Source organism: Octopus sinensis, linkage group LG17 (genome assembly GCF_006345805.1).
Source record: "Octopus sinensis linkage group LG17, ASM634580v1, whole genome shotgun sequence".
In the NCBI taxonomy this organism is placed as follows: Eukaryota; Metazoa; Mollusca; class Cephalopoda; order Octopoda; family Octopodidae; genus Octopus; species Octopus sinensis.
Window position 1 is genome coordinate 57,307,529 of NC_043013.1, and position 18,017 is coordinate 57,325,545.

Consider the following 18,017-nt stretch of genomic DNA (forward strand, 5'->3'; position numbering starts at 1 on the left):
AATTAAGTTTGAATTCTTTGCAATCAAATTTGAATTCTTTGTAATCAAATTTGAATTCTTTGCAATCAAATTTGAATTCTTTGCAATCAAATTTGAATTCTTTGCAATCAAATTTGAATTCTTTGCAATCAAATTTGAATTCTTTGTAATTAAATTTGAATTCTTTGCAATCAAATTTGAATTCTTTGCAATCAAATTTGATTTCATTGCAATCAAATTTGAATTCTTTGCAATCAAATTTGAATTCTTTCCAATCAAATTTGAATACTTTGCAATCAAATTTGAATACTTTGCAATCAAATTTGAATTCTTTGTAGTCAAATTTGAATTCTTTGCAATCAAATTTGAATTCTTTGCAATCAAATTTGATTCTCTTGCAATCAAATTTGAATTCTTGCAATCAAATTTGAATTCGTTGCAATCATATTTGAATTCTTTGCAATCAAATTTGAATTCTTTGCAATCAAATTTCATTTCTTTGCAATCAAATTTGAATTGTTTGCAATCAAATTTGAATTCTTTGCAATCAAATTTCATTTCTTTGCAATCAAATTTGAATTGTTTGCAATCAAATTTGAATTCTTTGCAATCAAATTTGAATTCTTTGCAATCAAATTTGAATTCTTTGCAATCAAATTTGATTTCTTTGCAATCAAATTTGATTTCTTTGCAATCAAATTTGAATTCTTTGCAATCAAATTTGAACTCTTTGCAATCAAATTTGAATTCTTTGCAATCAAATTCGATTTCTTTGCAATCAAATTTGAATTCTTTGCAATCAAATTTGAATTCTTTGCAATCAAATTTGAATTCTTTGCAATCAAATTTGAATTCTTTGCAATCAAATTTGAATTCTTTGTAATCAAATTTGAATTCTTTGCAATCAAATTTGAATTCTTTGCAATCAAATTTGAATACTTTGCAATCAAATTTGTATTCTTTGCAATCAAATTTGAATTCTTTGCTATCAAATTTGATTTCTTTGCAATCAAATTTCATTTCTTTGCAATCAAATTTGAATTGTTTGCAATCAAATTTGAATTCTCTGCAATCAAGTTTCAATTCATTGCAATCAAATTTGAATTCTTTGCAATCAAATTTGAACTCTTTGCAATCAAATTTGAATTCTTTGCAATCAAATTTGAATTCTTTGCAATCAAATTTGATTCTTTGCAATCAAATTTGAATTATTGCAATCAAATTTGAATTCTTTGCAATCAAATTTGAATTCTTTGCAATCAAATTTGAATTCTTTGCAATCAAATTTCAATTCTTTGCAATCAAATTTGAATTCTTTGCAATCAAATTTGAATTCTTTGCAATCAAATTTGAATTCTTTGCAATCAAATTTGAATTCTTTACAATCAAATTTGAATTCTTTGTAATCAAATTTGAATTCTTTGCAATCAAATTTGATTTCTTTGCAATAAAATTTGATTTTTTTGCAATCAAATTTGAATTCTTTGCAATCAAATTTGAACTCTTTGCAATCAAATTTGAATTCTTTCCAATCAAATTCGATTTCTTTGCAATCAAATTTGAATTCTTTGCAATCAAATTTGAATTCTTTGCAATCAAATTTGAATTCTTTGCAATCAAATTTGAATTCTTTGCAATCAAATTTGAATTCTTTGTAATCAAATTTGAATTCTTTGCAATCAAATTTGAATTCTTTGCAATCAAATTTGAATACTTTGCAATCAAATTTGAATTCTTTGCAAACAAATTTGAATTCTTTGCTATCAAATTTGATTTCTTTGCAATCAAATTTGAATTCTTTGCAATCATATTTGAATTCTTTGCAATCAAATTTGAATTCTTTGCAATCAAATTTGAATTCTTTGCAATCAAATTTGAATTCTTTGCAATCAAATTTGATTTCTTTGTAATCAAATTTGAATTCTTTGCAATCAAATTTGATTTCTTTGCAATCGAATATGATTTCTTTGCAATCAAATTTGAATTCTTTGCAATCAAATTTGAACTCTTTGCAATCAAATTTGAATTCTTTGCGATCAAATTTGAATTCTTTGCAATCAAATTTGAATTCTTTGCAATCAAATTTGAATTCTTTGCAATCAAATTTGAATTCTTTGTAATCAAATTTGAATTCTTTGCAATCAAATTTGAATTCTTTGCAATCAAATTTGAATTCTTTGCAATCAAATTTGATTTCTTTGCAATCAAATTTGAATTCTTTGCAATCAAATTTGAATTCTTTGCAATCAAATTTGAATTCTTTGCAATCAAATTTGAATTTTTGCAATCAAATTTGAATTCTATGCAATCAAATTTGAATCCTTTGCCATCAAATTTGAATTATTTGCAATCATATTTGAATTCTATGCAATCATATTTGAATACTTTGCAATCAAATTTGAATTCTTTGCAAACAAATTTGAATTCTTTGCAATCAAATTTGAATTCTTTGCAAACAAATTTGAATTCTTTGCAATCATATTTGAATAACTTGCATTCAAATTTGAATTCTTTGCAATCATATTTGAGTTCTTTTCAATCAAATTTGAATTCTTTGCAATCAAATTTGAAATCTTTCCCATCAAATTTGAATCCTTTGCAATCATATTTGACTTCTTTGCAATCAAATTTGAATTCTTTGCTATCAAATTTGAAATCTTTGCAATCAAATTTGAATTATTTGCAATCAAATTTGAATTCTTTGCAATCATATTTGAATACTTTGCAATCAAATTTGAATTCTTTGCAATCAAATTTGAATTCTTTGCAATCAAATTTGAATTCTTTGCAAACAAATTTGAATTCTTTGCAATCAAATTTGAATTCTTTGCCATCAAATTTGAATTCTTTGCAATCGTATTTGAATTCTTTACAATCAAATTTGAATTCTTTGCAATCAAATTTGAATTCTTTGCAATCAAATTTGAATTCTTTGCAATCAAATTTGAATTGTTTGCAATCAAATTTGAATTCTTTGCAATCAAATTTGAATTCTTTGCAATCAAATTTGATTTCTTTGCAATCAAATTTGAATTCTTTGCAATCAAATTTGAATTCTTTGTAATCAAATTTGAATTCTTTGCAATCAAATTTGAATTCTTTGCAATCAAATTTGAATTCTTTCCAATCAAATTTGAATTCTTTGTAATCAAATTTGAATACTTTGCAATCAAATTTGAATACTTTGCAATCAAATTTGAATTCTTTGCAATCAAATTTGATTTCTTTGCAATCAAATTTGAATTCTTTGCAATCAAATTTGAATTCTTTTCAATCAAATTTGAATTCTTTGCAATCAAATTTGAATTCTTTGCAATCAAATTTGATTTCTTTGCAATCAAATTTGAATTATTTGCAATCAAATTTGAACTCTTTGCAATCAAATTTGAATTCTTTGCAATCAAATTTGAATTGTTTGCAATCAAATTTGAATTCTTTGCAATTAAGTTTGAATTCTTTGCAATCAAATTTGAATTCTTTGTAATCAAATTTGAATTCTTTGCAATCAAATTTGAATTCTTTGCAATCAAATTTGAATTCTTTGCAATCAAATTTGAATTCTTTGTAATCAAATTTGAATTCTTTGTAATTAAATTTGAATTCTTTGCAATCAAATTTGAATTCTTTGCAATCAAATTTGATTTCTTTGCAATCAAATTTGAATTCTTTGCAATCAAATTTGAATTCTTTCCAATCAAATTTGAATACTTTGCAATCAAATTTGAATTCTTTGCAATCAAATTTGAATTCTTTGTAGTCAAATTTGAATTCTTTGCAATCAAATTTGAATTCTTTGCAATCAAATTTGATTTCTTTGCAATCAAATTTGAATTCTTTGCAATCAAATTTGAATTCTTTGCAATCATATTTGAATTCTTTGCAATCAAATTTGAATTCTTTGCAATCAAATTTCATTTCTTTGCAATCAAATTTGAATTGTTTGCAATCAAATTTGAATTCTTTGCAATCAAATTTCATTTCTTTGCAATCAAATTTGAATTCTTTGCAATCAAATTTGAACTCTTTGCAATCAAATTTGAATTCTTTGCAATCAAATTCGATTTCTTTGCAATCAAATTTGAATTCTTTGCAATCAATTTGAATTCTTTGCAATCAAATTTGAATTCTTTGCAATCAAATTTGAATTCTTTGCAATCAAATTTGAATTCTTTGCAATCAAATTTGAATTCTTTGCAATCAAATTTGAATTCTTTGCAATCAAATTTGAATACTTTGCAATCAAATTTGAATTCTTTGCAATCAAATTTGAATTCTTTGCAATCAAATTTGATTTCTTTGCAATCAAATTTGAATTCTTTGCAATCAAATTTGAATTCTTTGTAATCAAATTTGAGCTCTTTGCAATCAAATTTGAATTCTTTGCAATCAAATTAGAATTCTTTGCAATCAAATTAAAATTCTTTGCAATCAAATCTGAATTCTTTGCAATCAAATTTGAATTATTTGCCATCAAATTTGAATTTTTCATTTGGTGCTCAAACCTTGAAAAGAAAAAAACATTGAAACTACATCAGCCGTAAGGCAATACATTTCTATCTTATCTAACTCATCCAGTAGAGCCCACCAATTGATATCTGAGAAGTTCGATGAAATAACTCATGAACACTGGCACAGCTTCTACCAAAACTTGCTTCAACATATTTACATAGTTGACAGATCTCACCATGGGAGATGATAAACGAATGATTCTTTTTCTATTATGTCCCCTTGTTCAGACCGGAATATCTTTTGGCAGAAGCTATGGCAGTGTTCATGAGTTATTTCATCGAACTTTTCAGATATCAATTGGTGGGCTCTACTGGACGAATTAGATAAGGTAGACATGTATTCCCTTACGGCTGATGTAGTTTAACTCTTTTTTTCTTTTACAAGGTTTGAGCACCAATTGAAAAATTCAAATTTGATGGCAAAGAATCCAAACTAGATCGAAAACATCTTTATTTACAGGGAATAGTTTAGTCCATCCAAAGGCACACCTCTGATGTTGGTTGTTCAGTTTATATAGAGCTAGTCTGTGATATGAAGTGGGGGGGGGGTATGAAAAGAAAACCAGGACAACTGGGAGAACCCCAAGATTAAATAAAATAGAGAGAGTCACACATCGATAGAACCAGAAGTCTCTACACGATCCGTTGATGTGATAGATATAGTAACCAAATCTTACTCAAATCACATCTTACCATCTTTAAAACAGGGAGTGACACATTAGATAAGTTAGTCTTAGATAGTCATGAAAATACTCAGGGATGGTCATGGCTGGGATGCCTTTATCATAGATTTATCCAATCATGGTCGACTTGGGGCTAAATAACAACAAACTATGTCCAGAAGAAGGATCAGAAGATTGAGGTTTTTCTTGGTTATTCTATGTGAAATGAGAACAGTTTACAGATCGATTTGTTCAACTACATCCTTGAAGGTGTTGCCCCAGCATGGGCAATGTGTAATAACTGTAACAAGCGAATAACTAAAAGAATATATTTTCTAATAGAGTACATCTTTGATTTCAGTCATTGGACTGTGGCCATGCTGGAGCAACACCTTACAAGTCTGAATCTATTGTATCTTATCATAACATGACTAACAAACTCCAAGGTGTTGCTCCAGCATGACTGAATCAAGTGAAAGATAAAAGATATCAACCTGGATGAAACTTGAAACCAGAGTGTAAATGTATGAACCCAAATGCCAGAAAGAGATTTGATCAACACTTTACCTATTTTGCCATCAGCCATCTTTTTAGAAACTTAATGGGTTGTTATTGTTGATTAATAAAAAACGAATAAATAAATAAATAAATAAAATATAATAAAAATTAAAAAATCATACCAAAAAAACAAACCTTACTTTGAGTTTGGAAACCAAAGAAGGAAGGATTGATGTAAATTCAATGATGTTTAAGGGCTGTTTATCAATTTTACAGACTATTGTAATTTTTATAGCGTTTCTCTCCCAAGAACCCACTTATAGATTCTTTGTTCCAAGAAAGGTGGTGTTGATTTGTTTTTACCAATTAAATTATTCTTTCACTACTTTGTAAACATTAATTATTTATTGAGATTCATTTGCATTATTAAATCTATTATCAATATTAAAAGACGTCAACCTGCAGTTATTATTTATTCCTCATTAGCATTATTGCTTCAGAATATATATTTTATTTATTACATGTGCACACACACACATATATATATTTATATATTTATATATTTATATTTATATATATTTATATATTTATACACACACACGCGCATATATATATATATATATATATATATACATATATATATATATATACTTACATACATATTCATATATATATATACATACATATATGTATATATACATACATATATATATACATACATATATACATATATATATATACATACATATATATATATATATAATATATATATATGTGTGTGTGTGTGTGTGTGTATATATATGTGTGTATACATATATAAGTATTTATGTACATGTATGTGAATATACTCTATATGTATGTATGTATATATATATTCATACATACACACACATACACACACATGTCTCTGTATGTCTCTGTGTGTCTATATGTCTGTGTTCATATATTTATGTATCCTCTCAAGAATACATGTATATACCTATGCATTCTTGCAAAAGAATTTTACCGAATATAGATTCTACTTCTAATTGCATCTCACTTTTATTCTTATTGTGAGGTGTGTTTGAAAAACTTACCAATATCGTCCAACAGCTTTATGAATGGCATTTGTCTTTGAGATATGTTTAGTGGAACCTGACTTACTTTTCAACAAAACAACACATAACTTCATAACAATTTGCACTTTCATTCTATCTGTTGCGAAAAACGAAAGAAAATTCTGCTTCAAAATTACTTCCACTTCATATATGCATATGTATAAATATACACATACATACATACTTATAGTATGTATGTGTATACATATGTATATATATATGTATATGTATGTATATATATATATATATATATATATATATATATATATATATGTATGTATATGTATATGTATATGTATGAATATATATATATATATGTATCTCTACACATGCACACATACATACACACACACACAAACATGTGTATATATATATACACACACATACGTATATATAATACATATATATAATATATATATATATGTGTGTATGTGTGTGTGTATATATTTATATATATAGTTATGTATGCCTGTAGTATATGGTTATGTGTTCGTTTTTCCTTCTTCCCAAACAAAATGGTAAAACTTCTCATTAACTGCAAAAAAGGGACAACTGTTCCCCTTATTCATTAATAAAGTTTCATGTAACACTATCATCAGATTTGCATTTTCTCATCCCTTTCACCCTTCCATTGTACACAGAAAGTTGGCTTCTTGCAGGCTCAATGTTGGAAGTAAACAACAAACTGTCTCAGAAAGCACCAAGTGGAATCACTACCAGAATCTGAGGAGGGAAACGAAAGCAAATAAATAAATTAATCAATAAATTGTCTATTTACTGGGAAAGAGAAACTAAAAGTTACATTGCTTTAAGGGTTGTTCATTAGATCTATTCTCGATAATGTATGAATATAGGTTTTCATTTGCCATCATCATCATCATCATTATATTTACCAACATTATCATCTTCATCATTATCATCATTTCCATTCGCTCTTACCATCATAATGATCATCTTCGCCATAATCATGGTTGTCACCCTCAACATCATCATCGTCATCATCATCATCAGTACCTCCCCTGTCACATCTGTCATCTTCATTAATGCTTCTATCATTACCAATCAGTATTATCAATCATCACCATTCACTCATCAAACACAAACATACACTACCACCACCACCACCTTCACCACCACCACCACCTTCACCACCACCACCACCTTCACCACCACCACCATCTTCACCACCACCACCACCTTCACCACCACCACCACCCTCACCACCACCACCACCACCTTCACCACCACCACCACCACCTTCACCACCAACACCATCACAACTGCTTCCACCACCGGTGCTGCATCCAATGCCACTGCTGACACCACTACCACTGCCTTCATAATTTCCATCACCATCTTCATTGCCACCACCATAACTATTCTTATCCCCCCCATGAAGTAATGAATCCATTCGAAGGAATTTACATTATTCTCCAAATCCAATAATGAACAGAGAGATTAATCCACCTGACTGATTGTTGGGTGACTCAGTACTCAACCACCCAGATTACTGGCCGAATAGTTTGTGCATGTACTTAATAGAATTAAAATTAAAACTTATCAAATTATACCCGGCAGAGAATCCAATGGTTATCCACAGCTGGAGAGGAGATCGATCCAGGGCCAAGGATATCTGTGCATTGAAACATTACTGTCTAACTATGATTGCTTTAAATCATAAGGTTTGGGTAGATAGAGACCAAGGTATACTATGCCAGTTGAGATGCTCAAAGGAAAATATTTTGCAATAAATCTGTCTTGGCAAAGGCGTTGCTATGTTGCCAGAAGCTTAATTCCCAACCACATGATTCCAGGTTCAGTCCCACTGCTTGGTACCTTGGGCAAGTGTCATTTTACTATAGCCCCAGGCTGACCAAAGTTCTGTGAGTACATTTGGTAAATGGAAACTGAAAGAAGCCCAACATATAGATATGGAGTAAAGATTGTTTGCCAACATAACATGGCAGTCCTGGTTTAGAATGAATGTTGCTGTAATATGTGTCCTTATATTTTGGAACAAGGGAATCTAGCACCCCTACTCAGCTCAAAACAATATCTGTGTTTTGCAATTCCTGGGTTATTTCCCTTCATCAGCACAGAATAAATATTCGGCTAGAGGCGGCACTGCCAAATAGATATGTAGATATGTATGTCTGTATGCATGCATTTATGTGTGTGTGTGGGTCTGTGTCTATGTTTGTCCCCCACTAACACTTGACAACCGGTGTTGGTGTGTTTATGCCCCTGTAACTTAGCTGTTTGACAAAGGTGATCAAAAGAATAAGTATGAGACTTTAAAAAAAAAGTACTGAGGTCGATTCATTCAACCATTGTTCTGCAAGGCAGTGCCCCAGCATGGCCACTAATCAACAACATACTTTAATCTCCCTTATGAAATATATACATATATATATATGTATAATGTTGCCTTAATTTCCATCCATTTGTTTAATATTTCATTAGATTCATGTTTTGATTCCAACTGAGCTATTTACATGTCATATACATTGTAGTGTCTAACATGTACAATAAGCAGAGTTGAGAAACTTCAATATACTGAGATTATCCATGTAATTAACAGACAAAAGCTCCCTCGAGGGGATGTTTAATTGTCTTCAACAAACAAGGGAGATAACTCTAATATAATCAGCAAGGTATACTACTTTCATTATAGCTCATTGCTACATGTATAACAGGTTTAACACAATGAGTGATGGGTCTAATACCGCACCTAGTCTAACAGAACCACCTGGTTTTGGGGTACAGTTTGTAGCTTCCATTCTGATATAAACATTTAAAGCAGATCACTGGTTCTATTTCCCCCAAGACTTTTTGTTTCATTTATTGTATTCTTAGAAATTATTTTGTTCTCAAAAGGATTATTAATATTTATTGTTTTCAACACAGGATTGATCTTATTCCTGATAGAATGCATGTGGGTAGTAGGTTGCTGCCCCTAATCCAAGATATCCCCATGATTTATCCCCAATAAGCCATCAAGTGTTCAAAAACCTTGAAACATAATCTTCCCTATTCTGCAGAGGCAAACATTCTGTTGAAGCTCAACAGGACATTCCCTTCCAGTCTCTCTTATCCATTTGTCTGTTTCCTCAGTCACAGTCCCTAATGCAAAAATTACCATGGCTACAATATCTCGAGATTTCATGTTCCAAATCATTGCAATCTCAAACTTTAAAGGTTTTTATTCATCATCATCATCATCATCATCATTATCATTTAACATCTGCTTTCCATGCTGGCATGGGTTGGACGGTTTCACAAGAGCAAGTCAGGCAGAAGCCTGCATCAGACTTCTGTAACTGTTTTGGCAAGATTTTTTACAACTGGATGCCCTTCCTAACACTGACCACTCCATAGAGTGAGCTGAGTGCTTTTTAAATGGCACAAGCACAGGCAAGGTCAGTTTTGGCAAGGTTTTTACAGCCAACCATTTTACAGTGTTGACTGGGTGCTTTTTAAGTGGCACCTGCACTGACAGGGTCACCAAATAACTTGCAAAACAAAACTCTTTTGAGAGAGGAAGGGGCCATTGGAGAAGGTGATCTTGTGTCAGATTATGATGAAAGGTTATAGTGTGACAGAGAGACAGAAACAGGTGGACTTGCTGTAGAGGAGGCACAAGGTCACCCAGAGAGAGAGAGAGAGAGAGAGAGAAACAAAGAGAGAGAGAGAGAGAGAGAGATCAGGAATGAAGACAGAAACAGGTGCCCTGCCACAAAGGAAGTACATGCTTACCCAACCTGAGTGAAGTGTAGGAAGAGAGAGAGAGAGTTGGAGACAGCAGGCTGGAGATGGTGGCAATGTGAGACATCCTCACAAGGGACAGGGATCAGAATTTAAATGGGATGGTTGAGTAAAGGAAGAGAGAGATACAGATGGTGGCAAGTGTCCTTGAGGTTCAATGCTATAATATAAATGGCAGGATATTTGCGAAGGGAGTGTGATTAAAGAGTGAGAGTAAGTGGTGAAAGACCTGGGTATATATGGAGTTGGAGGGGGTTACCAGATATCAGTGATACAGGGGGATAGGAGTGTGAGGACAGAATTGGGGAGTGAAAGATAAGCAGAGTGTATGAAGGAGGAAATGTGAGGAAGAGAAGAGATGGAAGATAGATGTTAAATGTCGATGATGATGATGATGATGATGATCATCATCATCATCATGCTCATCATCCTAATTATTACATAAAATATTTCGTCAACAAACTCTGTAGCCTTCACTGTAAATCTCAGAGATGTCCTACAAAGCATCAAATCTCAAGTTTGATTTAATAATTTAGATGCAAATATTCAAATTTAAAATGGAAAAGAATTCCATTCTGCAAAACACGGAGAACAGTTAAAACTGCTGGTATTTTATTGATAACATCTTTTATTATATTAAAGTGCTAACAGTAAATTCCTGTGGTGTAAGCAACCTGGCACACTCTGAAAGTGTGTGTGTGTGTGCAATAGAGAGAGAGAGAGAGAGAGAATGAGATCCAGATGAATGCTACTAGCATATGTTCACATACACACACTCACACACATAGAAATTCTTTACATGCACACACACACACACAGACACACACACATATGGCAACTGAGTTTATGTGAGAGTAGAAGTTATGTGTATATGTGCATCCACCATTGGCATTTGTATGGGTGAGAATTGGAAGAGGACATTTTTGCCAAAAACAGAATTTATTTTCAAGTTATGAATAATATATTGGCATTTTGGTATTTCGTGAATTTATTTAATCTGTTTTATTTTGTTGTGTGTATATATATATATATAATTCTTTGTACAAGTGTGTGTGTGTATCACTTAAAACATCTAAAATGTAATACTGCCATGTTGATCTTTGATATTTCTAATTAAACTGTGGAACATGCACAGGGTCAGTTGGTTAGGATATTGAAATATAAAAGACACCAGTGTTAGTAAATTACAATAGAGTGTAAGGCCGTATGAGTTATAAAACTGGCAAGAATGTTTTGGGGTTTCTATATTGATTCGCTCTCTTCCCTAGAATTTGAAGCCTTGTGCTTATTGAAGGATAAAATCTTAATATTATTAAACTGATTTAAATGTGTTGCATGCTTACAAAGAATTTATGCTGTTTAGGTTTGATGTCAAAATCAGTTTTATTGTAAAGCACTTGGACAGCATTGCTGAACCATAGCACAAACTTATTCACAAGTTTTCAACTTGTTGTTGTGGACTCGTATAATTACTGTGCCTGCAGCATTTTCCCCTGCAGACATTCACTGTAATATGTTCTTGCTGGTTATCATCTGCATCAATATCACCATCCAAGAGTCAGTGTGGTGGTGGAGGTGGTGCAGTGGCTCACAAAGCTTGATGACATGGCACTGTCTCTGCTGAGGAATTTAGAAATAAAAACTAAAGGAATCAGATCTTGCACCAGTATATCCTTAACGACACCAAAAACTAAACACAAAAGAAAATTCCATCGATGAAATATTTGGTTTCTTTGAGTCTAAAATTAAAAAAACCAAGTTAAAGTTTTTGTGTAGCCATAATTTTTGTTTCTTTTTTCTGCCATTTTGTCTTCTTGGTAATGTCACATGTTCAGTTGTTACTCGAGAACAGAAATCAAGTTTTTTTTTTGTCATTTCTTTGCAGTTTTTCTTTATAGAACTTTTTCTATATTTTGACACAGGAATTATAATGGTAAGAATGAAGATTTCTAACATACTAACAAAATATTCCTTGTGTGGTGGCTAGCATTAGAATAAATTTAGTTTCCTATTGTAAATAACTAGTACCTATTTGATGATGCATATAAGAAATAGCAACTAAATCTACCTTAAATCTTAAAAGAGAACACACTAGACTTGTGCCCCCTCACACAAGAAAATATACTGGATGGCTATTGTTGGATTGTCTTTTATAATGGATCTACTTAATAAAGGGTGACCAGCAACTAAATAAAAAGAATAACTAGGACCTATTTTATTGAGGATGTAAAATACAAGTGACAGATATCACCTTAGTAATGTCACCTGATAAATGTCGCTCTGCAGATGTCACCCCACAGGTATCATTCTATAGCTGGCACACTACAGATGTCACACTACAGATGCCACCTCACAGATGCCATTCCACATACATTAACCTATAGATGTTAAAATGTAAACTGTACCAATTCTTCATCTGTGTCAAAGAGTCCAGAACTGTCATGGACCCCCTTCCTCCAGGTAATTTCATAAATTTCTGATTTCTCTCCATTCATCTCACAACCGGCAAATTTCCCCTCCATGACTAACACTACTCTGTACAACTTTTTTCACATTCATAAATATTGTTTAAAGAACCAACAAGTAAGGCTTCATGTGGCAAGTTGACCAATGAAAAATAACAGCTAAATGTCTCTCAAATCACATTTTACAGTCTTAACAAAAATGGAAAACTCACTTCATAATATATTTGTTGAGACAAAAAGTCTGGGTAAGAATATCTTCAGAGTATCAAACAGAGCTGAACTGGGTTTCAACAACAATATGCAAATTTTCAGAGTCAGAAAAGCACCGAGTAAAATTTCTTGCAGTAATTATTCCCAATTTTACATTCTGAGTTCAAATCCCACAAAGTCAATGTTGACTCTTATCCTTCTTGAGTCAATGAAGTAGAGACTAGTATGGTTGAATGGTGGACTTATAAGAATGTTGGACAAGAGATTTTGCAATATATATTCTAATTCTTCATGTTCTGAGTTCAAATCATGCTATGGTGTGCCTGGCTTATAGACTTAATGTGTCAGCCAATTTATCCCCTTAGCCTTATCCTTGGGTACCTTTAGTGGAATTCACTATGTTGCAAACATTCAATGTTATGTCAAGGGTTTGAGAATAACTTCTTTTCTTCCCATCATGTTCCAGGAGTTCAAATCCCACACATACCATTTAGCTGGTTCAGAGGCAAAAACTTCATGCTCCTGTTTTCAACCTCATCTACATTATCAAGTTCTGTCCATGCTGGAAAGGAGCCATGGTTCAGAAAAGGTAGTAACCAGATAGTGTAAGGCAACAAGCACCTCTAGATCCTCAAGTTCCTCAAGTCTGCACTTGGTCCCCTTGGCATTATGTGCCGGGCATGTAAGAGGCTGTAAGAGTGAATGTCTTCAGTTGACCAATGCCATGTAATGGGCTTTCAAAGTACCATATATTCACAGCAGTCGTTGAGCATGGAAGTTAGGGTTCACAGCTTGACCTTCTCGGACAAGTTCAAAGTGCAACGCCACCTTGAAATTCCACCAAACACACAACATGACCTTCTCTTCAAACTGCCCTTGTTTAACAGCAGGTTTTGAAGCCAGGCTGGAATAAAACTACTCATTTTTCATAATAGAATTATGAAAATAGATCAATTTTACATCCTCAGTTACAATTCAATGCCAAAAGTTGGCATCTAAGGGATTTACAACTGGTCGTTTACAAATGGTCACACATTGTTGAGCCTGGTCATTGGTCAGTTTATGCAGAGCTTCTTGATAACATCTGTTCACAAAGCCAAGCTTATGGAGGTGCTGACTCATGATGCTTTGCAAAGGGTCAAGTTCTGCTGAAAGTCTATGAGCTTGGCTGTTGTTCAACCATTTCAATCCAGGTCTCACCTTCGACAACAGAAGCTCTCTCTAAACTTGGTTTATCTTTGCAGCTGGTGTCACCTTCCATAAAATCTCTGAACCAGATTCGTACCATGATGGTTTCTGGCCTTCCTCAGCATTTATTTTAACTTCAGTTTGAACAGGTAGCCTGAAATGGCTCTAATTGCAATTTTTTCACGACTCATGATCAATGCTGTAACACAAGGAGCAAGTAATTAATATTTATATGTTTTATATAAACATTCAGTGACAATGGACAAATTGTGTCAAATTTATGATATTACAAGGAAATACAAGTTGCCAGATATCACCAGTGCAAATTTTAAAATCTTTGACTCAACCTCGTAAAAACAGTTCAACTTGTATTGATAACTAATTGGTAGGTTAACAGATTATTTAATTACAATGTGGCTCATTAGATTGAGTGCAGGGTAGTACAGGAACTGACAGTTTTTTTTCTAACAGTATGTTACAATACTGTTGTCACAATTTGAGCCAGGTAATTTGTGGTTGGTAAGTTAGTATTTTCAAACCTTTTCATACCAATTTACCTGAGATTGTATTTGGCTCTATGATATAAAATTGGTTTTAATGTGATCTAAGTTAAAAATCCTCCATGAAAACCAGAAATATTTCCATGAAGGAATTAAATACATCATTAGGATGTTTTGTCATTGGTTCTTTCATCTGCTCAATACTTCAAGACCAATGAACATCCGTTTTTAGAATTAGCTCACCATGGTAACAGGACTTAAATTAATATTTTTTTTTATTGTACTTGGAAGTTACAGTTGGTGAATAATTTGACACATTTTTGGTGACACTGCCAGAATGATAGTGTGTTGAGGGAATGATGGGATAACAGAACTGGAGAATAATCTTTTACCTTGACACACATTAACATGCATACATAAATTCATATATATATAGAGAGAGATAGATAGATACAGAATAACACACACACACACACACACACACACCACACACACACACACACACACACACACACAAACACACACAAACACACACACACATACACATGTTTTGAAGGTTTTACTTGTCAGCTACCAAACTTCAAAATAAATTTTTCTTTGTGACAGTGTGACAATTACCACATTTGGGCATTAAAAAGCACAGAAAAGGGAAAACTCTCTCTAAAGTGTTTTATCAAAGACGAAGAGGATGTAACAGTGAAAAATATTGTAGATATGGGGCAGGAGGAGAGTGTGAAATTTGGTATTTGGGATAGGGGTAGGGATGGGGGCGGGGTAATTGTGAAGGATTGTAATTGCTAAAAGTTAATTTAAGAAAAGAAAACTAGGTGGTAGTGGTGGTGGTGGTGGTGGGGTTAGTAGAATTCTGAAAGGGAAATAATGTTACCTAGTAAAGTCTATTGAAACACACACATGAACAGAAACACATGCACATGTGCACACACACACGTGTACACACACATGCACATACACACATGCGCATGTGTATGCAGGCACACAAAAAGATACCTGCACACATACATGCAAGCATGCAAAGAGAGAGAAAACGAGATGAGATAATGAATTTTTAGCCTTCAGAAATGATGACCCACCAGAAAGTGAGAGAGTGAGAGAGAGGGAGATGAATATAAGTAAAGTTCATTAATGGAAAAAGAATGTGATAAATTGATTCAAACATACTGTAGTAGTAGTAGTAGTAGTAGTAGTAGTAGTAGTAGTAGTAGTAGTCGTGGAGGCGGTAGTAGTAGTAGTAGTAGTAGTAGTAGTAGTAGTAGCAGCAGCAGCAGCAGCAGCAGCAGCAGCAGCAGCAGCTATTGTCTTTACTTAGCTTTCTGTCAGCCCTGATTCAGCTGACGTAGGATCAAAGGTGTTCCAGGTATGACCATCCCATCTGTATTTAAAATAAAATGTATCCACAACTGTTTTATCTTGCTTACATGTGTCACCTACCATTTTTAAAATGTTTGTGTATCATTTAGGGGAGATTTAGTTCTTATTTCTAGTCAATCAACCCCACAGATATCCTCTTTTTCACTTGATAGCTTCAATGCCTTACCCTTAACTCAAACACAATATCCTTCAATGCTTATAATTATACTTGACTGCAGGATGGGGTTGGGTCAGTGCTCCTTACAAAGTATACAGTGGCCTCATACAGGATATTGGGATGGGCTACCACATATTACCTTCTAAGCACAAGATGTACCAGTAAGATTCATTTGGGACTTTGAGAAACAGTCTTTTGATTAAAGAAGTCTGAGAAATATCAGAACATTAAATTGATTCCATCAATTCCCTTCTTTCTTCATTTTACTAATTCTTCAATGATGAAATTAATGTTGACTTTGACAAAATTTCAACTCTGACAATAAATCTTGAAAATGTTCCACAAAATATCAAATATCAGTTTTGGTTTAACAAGTTAGATACAAATATTCAAATTTATGCAAAGGAATTATTCTACAAAATCTTTAAAAACAGCAAAATTGATTCAAGCTGTTTTGTTTGTTATTGCCTAATTTAGCTTATTTTTTATTTGTTTGTCTGTAGAAATATGTTTTGGTGTTGTGTAGACCTCAGTCAGCTCTGATCCATAAAATTGTTCCCCATGTGACCATCTCATTTATTTTACCGAATGTAATATATTGAGAACTATGTTACTCAAAGTTCTGGTGTGTCCTTCATTATAAGACAATTGAGTGTGATTTGCAGAAAGTATGGTTGCTATTTCTCAGTGCTTAAACAACCATGTAAAAACCTTCTGTCACAGATTCAAAAGATTTTCTTTTAATCCCTTTCCTTGTACCAAAAAATGGGTTCATGTTTGAAATTTCTGTATTTGAATATTGAATGAATGGAATTTCAGGGGCTTTTCTATGCCTACAAGTCTATTTCTAGCAGTTTGAGTTACCACATAGAGGTCGTTTTGCCAGTTGGAAAATGTTCTGCTTACAGTTTGTGCTCCTTTATTACACTTTTCCCTAAATTTCCCTGGTGATTCATTACAAATTATGGTAACTTTATTCCATAGCAGTGTGTGACACATTATTTCTGGCACCTTACATGTTCTCTTATTCTTCCCTTTGATATTTTTCTTTGGATTAGAATTTTCTGATTCCTTTCTTTAAAGAGATATCTTGCTTCTCTTTTATAAGACCATTTACCAAACATCTAGGTTCTTTCCAATACAATTCTTTCATTTGTCCACCTCTTGAATAGGTTTTTATTCTTCTAAGAACTCTCAAGTCTCTCATATGTAATCTCACTTCAGCGGGTCTTTTGTCAACAGACTCTTCTACATTTTCTCACCAACGCCAACGCAACATGACTAAACATTGACACTTCATTCTTGCTTTACTGTCGCATCTTTTCTTATAACAACAGATTCTTCAGGTGTCACAGTTTTTCTCTTTAACTTACTGTAGCCGTTCTACTGAAGTCGGTGGTGGTGGTGGTCTTCTTACTTTTGTGTTTGGTGGTGGTTGCGGTGGTGTTGTTGTTGTTGGTGGTGGTGGTGGTGGTAGTATTTTTGTTTCTGTTGGTGGCTGGTGTAATAGCAATGATGGTAATATTATTGTAGTTGATGGCAGCAGCAATGGTGATGGTGGTAGTGTTTCTTGATTATGGTATTTTTGTTAATGCTAGT